We start from the raw sequence: 8,321 nt of genomic DNA, 5'->3' as shown, positions 1-8,321 counted from the left end.
GATAGAATCAGGATCATACCTGATAGCATGGCCTCTGACATAGCCCAAATAATTCTCAGCTGGATAATCACCAATCTTCTTTGCATTGGTGTAAAATTCCTTTACCATAGCTATGTTGGCAGGTGCAGAATAAGTGGCTAGCTTTCCCCAGTCATTCCCTAACACTTGTTCTCCAAATTGAGGAGCAAAGTTAGGTATCATTCCAACCTTTCTCTCCATCAGAAGTCTCCTGTCCTGAACCACCCTAAAGTGCTTCTCATGTTTCCTAGAGAGGAACCTGCTAGAGTGGGGTTGCTCTGGTTCCTTTTCCTTTCTCTTGGTTGCCATGGTTTTCAATCTCTTTCCTGAAGAAGATGCCATTCCTACATTCAAACACAAATACAAAACCACAGAACATGATGGTAATCATTAGTAAAACATAGAACATAATTCCTTTCGAAGCTAAACCACTGCTGAGGGCCAGAATTTCCCCTCAGCGCCACCAGTGCCACATTCCAGATCACAAAAAATCAGAAAAACCAAATCTGGCAGAGTGCCGCTCAGCGGCAGTTTACCCCTCAGCGGTAACTCTACAGATTTTTGAAAATCTTGTTTTAAAGCTCTCCTAACTCCACCCAAATGCAATTTTCAGTTTTCCAGTTCATAATCATGCAGTTTAATCGGTTCAAACATCAAATATATCATCAAATCATGCATAGAAATCAAAACCCCTAAATATTCATGCTTTGACAATCACATTCAAATTCAAGAACCCTAGAATGAACAAAATGCATTTTACTTACTTGGGTGGAGATACTAAATGCAATGAGAATGCTTCCAAGCTAGAATGCTCTCTTCCAACCCCAAACTTTGATGGCACACTAGTGAAAAAGTGAGTGGAAGAGAAATTTTCTTAAGAGGGAAGAGTGAAAAGATGTGGAAAACCTTGGAGAAGGTATGTGGGAGTGTTTGTGCAGAGAAAAACCTGAAAGTATGAGAACTTGCGCAGCTTAGGGTTTAAAAATACCCTAATGGGCTCGGGTCCCGCTAAGGGGAACTAAAGCCCATCTGCGAGAGTACCGCTCAGCGGTAAATTACCGCTCAGCGGCACTTTCGTGATGTCCTCTTCTCCTTCTTTTCTTAACCTACGTGCCTCCCATACATGCCCCTCACTGGTTCCCTGCAATTCAATGTTTAAAATGCTTATGCAAACCCTAACTAAAATAAACAAACAGAAATATTCAATCAACTGGGTTGCCTCCCAGGTAGCGCTTGTTTAACGTCACGAGCCTGACCCAAAATCCACTAACACCCATCAGTAGGTGCAAAACTTTCTTACCAACACCCATCAGTAGGTGTTACAAACATAGTATCCTTCAGTAGATACTTAACCACCTAGCATCCATCCTTCAGTAGATGCTATCTCCAACAAAATAGTTACAAAAATAGAGTCCACAAACTAAAAATTACACAGCCAAATCAAAAGTTTTTAAATCCACTGGGTTGCCTCCCAGCAAGCGCTCTTTTAACGTCATTAGCTTGACCCAATAAAGTTTAAGTTCCATCTTCTTTATAGTTGATGTTGTCATTCCACCAACTCCTCAGCTGTTTCCTGTGAACTGTTTTGGTCCTTCTAGAATATGGAGACTCTATCTCTATCATCTCCTTCTCTTTAAAGCCCTTCACAACCCACAACTTGTTCTTGATTCTTACAGGTGTGCCAAGTTGGAGTCTTCTTTTCTCCCAGTCACTAGGAATTTCTCCTCCTCTTCCAATATTTTCTTCCTTGGGTACCTGAAACAACAAACAATGGTTACCTGCAACCTTGAGATTTTCATCTTTACGGCTAGTCATGGGTGCATCTTGAAATGCAGCTTTATAACTAGCTTCTTCCTCCTTTGCTTGCATCTCATCTTTGAAGACGTCTACCACCACTCTCTCCTCTCTGTCCTGGAGCATTACTATACCTTCATTTACATCAATAATAGCTTTGGCCGTTTTCATAAACGGTCTTCCAAGTATGATAGGTATCTTCTCTGTCTCCATCTTCATCACCACAAAGTCTGCCAAGAACTGAAGTTTGCCAACACAAACTATAATGTCCTCTGCAATCCCACATGGCTCCTTTGAAGATCCATCGGCCATTACTAGATTAACCTTTACAGGTTTCACTTTAACATTGCCGATTTGCTCCAGTAAAGAGTAAGGTATCAAGTTAACACTTGAACCTAAATCAAGGAGAGCTTTCTTCACCTTTTTCTTCCCTATGGTACAAGGGATAGAAAAACTGCCTGGATCTGTTGCTTTAGGAGGGAATGACTCTTTTTTAACAGTTATACACTCCTTTGCTTGATCATCTCTACGTCTTTTCTTTGTATAGATGTTTTCATCAGATTTTGTGTAAACTGTGATTTGCTGTAGAATCTGTTCCCAAGGTGCTTCATTATCCACCATTCTGAATAATTCTGTGAAGTCCAGTTGTTTCCCTTGATGGATTGGAAAAGGAAAAGTACTTTTGCTCTCTATTTCTCTTCTCTCTTCTGTATCTAACTCAACTTTCTCATCATCAACACTCTTTACCACCTTGCACTCTTCTCTGGGGTTAACCTCAGTATTAGCCCCAAAATTTCTATTTGGCCTTTCTTCCAATTGCTTGGTAATCTGACCCATTTGAATCTCCAAGTTCTTTATAGCAGCTTCAGTGCTCTTTTGAGAAGATTAAGTTTTCTGTATGAATTGCTGAAGAGTTTCTTCCAACCTTGTTGATCTTTCATTAAGCATAGATAACTGTTGCCAAAAGGTGGGTTGTTGCTGCTGCTTATTATATTGACTAGCTTGCCCAGTTTGTCCTTGACCAATGCTTGGGTGCGGTTTCCACCCTTGATTGTAATTCCCTTGACGGTATGGAAATTGATTGGCCATGAAATTAACGTCCTCTATAGCTTCAACTGGAAAGGCACATTGACCATTGATATGGTCACCTCCACACAATTCGCACAACTGGGTTTGTACCTGTGCAGCAATTTTCAACTCTTTGGGTAATTGTGCAAGAGTTTTAGTTAGAGTCTCCAGCTGTTGAGTTAGAATTTTGTTTTGAGCTAGCAAGGCAAATCACTAGTAATTGGAGAACCCCTTTTTGTTGCATAGGAGCTCCTCTCTCACTATGCAGCTCATTATCACTAGTAGCCATGTTTTCTATAATCTCTGTTGCTTCCTCTGGATTTTTCCATTTAATATTGCCTCCTGCTGAGGCGTCCAGCATCATCTTGGTTTGTGAACGAAGCCCTCCAAGGAAAGTTAAGACTACTTCCTGTTCTTCAAAGCCATGCGTGGGTGTTTTTCTTAGCAGACTTTTGTATCTATCCCATGCATGCCCAAGTGATTCTTCCATGCCCTGCTTAAATGAAGATATCTCTTGCTTGCCTTTTGTCACCTTTGATTGTGGAAAGTACTTGTTTAAAAACTTTGTCACCACTGCTTCCCACTCTGTGAAACTTCCTTCTGGGTACGAATTCAACCACAGTTTAGCATTGCCTCCCAATGAGAAAGGAAACAAGCTAAGTTTGATAGCTTCGTCTGGCACCCCATTAATTTTGACTGTATTGCAAATCTCATTGAAGGTAGTGAGGTGCTCATATGGGCTTTCATGAGATAACCCATTAAATTGGTTGCTTTTCACCAGTTGGATCAGTGCTGGTTTGACCTCCATGTTAGTTGCATTGACTCTAGGTCTAGCTATACTGTTAAAGTGCTGAGGTCCAGCTATATTGGTGTAGTCAGCAAGAGTTCTTCTGATATTATTGTTCTCCATATTTTCTGTGCTATGAACAGAACCTTGTGGTGATGGTTGTAACAGAGTTTCCAGAGGAGGGAAAAGTTCTCTAGATGTTCGGATTCTTCTCCTCCGTCTACTCTCGTCTAGACCTTCAAGAAGAGGTTCTGTTGTTTTCTTGCTCCTTGTTCGAATTGCCTCCTGCATACATAAGAAAGCAAAACCCTAGAAAAAAAATTTGTTAGCACAAAAAGATATAGGAGAAGATATAGATTCAGAAGATAAAATAAAATCTAATCTAATCAAATAAAATAAAATAAAATCTAATCTAATCAAATCAAATAAAATAATGTGCACATCTCAAGATCCATCATCATCAAAGTATCATCAAGCATTACTTATCAAACAACATTTATAAGCAAACCATCATAGCATACCAAGTTCAAATTGAATACATCAAACTCTATTCTAAAAACAAAAGCAAATAAGTTTAGAAATATAAAACCAAACAAAAGCATAAATCCTGCTCTAGTGCTGATAGCATTCATCAGTAAAGGCTATCTCAGCTCCTCATCAGTCTGAGCTGTCATTTGTATCCTCCTCTTCTTCCTCATCTTCAGCATCCTTAAATGCGTCATCCTCATGATCATCAGCATCATCTTCATCCATCTCCATAGCTGAAGCTTTAGCTACTCCACCTCTGCCGCCTTAGGCCTACTCCTCTGGCCAAGCTACCACATTATGGAATTCCTCCATAGTCCACCTGTGTGTTGGAGGTGTATCATACATTCCAACAATCATCTCAGTAGGGGCCACCTGCCCTCTGTGGATAGACTGCAACTGTGCACCTATAAGAGACATATACATGTCCCTCATTAGGAAAGGCTCTGCTTCATGTGTCTCTGCAGATGCCTGACTCTATGCTTGTCCTCTTTCTCTATGAGTACGGCGTGGTGGAACTGGTTGAGCTGCCTCCTCACCTCTACAGTATTGTCTGTAATAGGCCTCATAAATTGCTTTCCTTGGCTTCTGATGACAAATTTATGAACACCGAAAAACGGCGCCACAAATTTGTTTAACAATCGGCAAGTGTGACCGAATCGTATCAAGTAATAAAACTAGGTAAGACCAAGTATCGTTTTCCCAAAGGACTCACGGCCTAGTTAGCTATATGATTTGTTGATTATTTAAGACTTGTTAACATTTGATTGTAGGTTTAAATGCAAAAGACAGTAATTAAACATGTATGCATGAATTTGATCAATGGAAAAGAGGAATACAAACACTTTAATGAATTAGATGGATGAGTATGTTGTTGGAGTTATCAATTTCATCTTATCCACTCTCATATACTTTAGGAATTCATCATTCTTTTCATCAAATGTTAATGTCACTATCTAAATCACCTTGCAAGAAGGCCTATCCTTAATTACGAGTTCATACAATTCCTAGCATTCCTAATAATTAATTCTGAAGCATAGAAGCTTAAAGGCAACCAATATGCTATTGGGAGAAATTCCCCGGATCTAGATTTCCCCGTACGTTCCCATATCGACAAAATCAATAATCATGGCATTGAATGAGCTAAGCAATGCAAGCTTTAAGCAAAGAGGAAAAATCGTAGCTAATGATGAAAGAAAGCATGTATCTTAAAATAAGATGTTAAAACACAAATTCCATATATGAGAGTTTCGAAAGACTACATTGATTCCCCAACAACCATACAAAGTTTAGTTCACCATATTCATGGTGAAACTAGATGAACAATAATGAAAGAATGAAAGAGATAGAAAAACCGTAGAAAGAGAAGAGGAGAGTTGTCACCATCTCCCAATCTACCCCCAAGGGGTGAAAAGTGTGTTTCTGCTTACTCCCAGCCAAAGATACAAACCCTAGGACGTCCTAAAGCTTATATACTATTCTAAAATATACAGAAAATTAGGCCCAAGCCCAAAATAATACTGCTCAGCGGTAAGTGCGTGAGTTGTTTTCCTCCCCTCAGCGGCCTTTTCACCCCTCAGCGGAGCCAACGTGGGTTTCTGAGTGCCGCTCAGCGGTAAACTGCCGCTCAGCGGTAATTACGGCTTCTCCTTTTGCACTTTTTTATGTCTTTTCTGATTCCATCTCTATCCTTCTTCACTTCTTTCACCAAATTCACCTTAAAACCTGTATAAAACACTGAAATCAAGCATAAACCTGTCCAGCTCTCTTATTTCTAAAAATATACCCAAAAGCATGATTTCAAGCTAGTTTCTAAGTGTTAAAGGTTGCTTTTAATATCAAATTTAAGCATGAAAATAATAGTTTTTCAACCATTATCACAACCCCAAACTTAAAACTTTGCTTGTTTTCAAGCAAACAAGATGTAACTCAATCTTCCATCAATCCATATAATGGTTCACCACATTCAAAAATCCTTCTTTCAAGACAAGTAAAAACTCAATTTAGCTCATCATCAAGACTTCAATCAAGATGTGCACATGCTTTTAGTGATCACTCAAACACATACTATCCAAGAAATGCTATTTTCATGAATGATCAATTAACTTAGCAAAGATGTTCTTATGTGTTCATGGAATCTATCCTCACTAGATAAAGTGCTTCACTCAAACACACAAGTTTATAGGAGATATTCACTCATTCACTCTACTATTACAATGTCACATGAATCAACTTTGCCTTTCATTTGACCATAGTCAAAAACACTTACAAGCACACATCATCACAAGGACTTTTCAATGGCTTATAATGTGGCTGGGCTAACAAGAAAATTGGTTTTTCTAGATCACAAAACCCTTGAGTTAAGAGAATCATATAAACACAACCATTCTTACTTATTCCCAACTTTCCTTTGCATTGAGCTTTGCTTTTTCTTCTCTTTTCTTTCTCTTTTTCTTTTTCTTTACACATACTTAGTTCTTAGCTCTTAGCTCAATGCTTTCAATTTCCCTTTCATAACTTCCCAGCAACCCCAAACTTGAACATTTGTCAATACCACAAAATATTTTCTACTTAACGCAAGGTAAAGCTTTTCACAAGGGGTTTTCAAATTATGTTCAAGGCTACAGGTTCAAATGATAGAACACATAGTGCTCTCTTTTAGTGGGCTAAATTCATGAATTTGGCTAATAAAAGCGTTACCAACAAATGGCCTTGATCAAATGATGCAAACAAGCAATTAATTCAATCATGGAAAACCTGGGCAAAGTCATTCATGCTTCCAAAGGACTAGCATTCAATCACAAAAACTCTAAAGCTCAAAACCTCACATATAAGCTCATTCACATTCCACATATACACATCCTGCTTAATATCATAATCATAATCACAACATCATGCATTTGTTCACAAAGCTTGTGAACTACCTGTGCAAGCATGTAATGTGCACATCTCACATCAATCCATATCCAAGCATCATCAAGCATTACTTATCAAAAATCACAATCATAAGCAAACCATCTTAACAGACAAAGTTTCCAATTGAGTACATCAAGTCCTATTCTAAAACAAAAGTGATTGATAAAACAAATCCTACTCTAGTGCTTTGAAAAACTCAGCCCCATCAATGATGCTCTCTCCCAACCCCAAACTTAGATGGAAAACTAGTGAGAACGTGAGTGGAAGGGAGATTTTCTAAAGAGGAATGAAAGGAAAAATGTAGAGAACCTTTGGAAAAGTTTTTAGGAGTGTGTGTGCAGAGAAGAATATGAAAATAGAGGCCAAAGTGTGACTTAGGGTATAAAAATACCCTAATGGGCTCGGGTTCCGCTAAGGGGCAACCTAAGCCCATTTTACGATACCACCGCTCAGCGGCACTTTCGTGATGCGCTTTTCTTCTTCCTAGCTTACCCTAGGTGCCTTCTACTCATGCCCCTCACTTGCTTCTGCAATTAAGTTCTCATATCACTCAAACATTCAATCCCTATCATGCAACTAAAGCAGAATCAAAACAAACAATACAGATAAAATCAATCAACTGGGTTGCCTCCCAGGTAGCGCTTGTTTAACGTCACGAGCCTGACCCAAAATCCTTCAACACCCTTCAGTAGATGCAAATCTTTCTTACCAACACCCATCAGTGGGTGTATACAAACATAGTATCCTTCAGTAGATACTCTTCCGCCTAACATCCATCAGTAGATGTAAACCCTGTAACAAACTTATAACAAAAACCAAAATACCCAAAAGTTCAAAATTACATCACCAAACCAAAAATTAAAAGCTCTTAAATCACTGGGTTGCCTCCCAGCAAGCGCTCTTTTAATGTCACTAGCTTGACCCAATAAAGCTCATGTTCCATCTTCTTTTTCTTCTTCTTTCTACTGAACTTCTTCAGAAATTTGATCAAACCAGGAACCTGTTACAGTGTCTCAATCATTATAGGAACTTTAATCTCCAATTTCTTGAAGATTTCCATAAAGCGCTCAAATTCCTTCTTCCTATGATACTTCTTTGGATGAGGAAGAGGTTTTTCATATGATTCTCTCTCTCTTCCTCTCGTCCTCTTTCTCTTTTCTCTCACTTTCTTTTTTTCTTTTCTTTTTCTACTCACTTTCTCAATCTTCACACA

The sequence above is a fragment of the Vigna umbellata genome, chromosome 1 (assembly GCF_029865625.1).
Source record: "Vigna umbellata cultivar VRB3 chromosome 1, Vumbellata_1.0, whole genome shotgun sequence".
NCBI classification, from domain to species: Eukaryota; Viridiplantae; Streptophyta; class Magnoliopsida; order Fabales; family Fabaceae; genus Vigna; species Vigna umbellata.
This window is presented reverse-complemented; position numbering follows the sequence as displayed.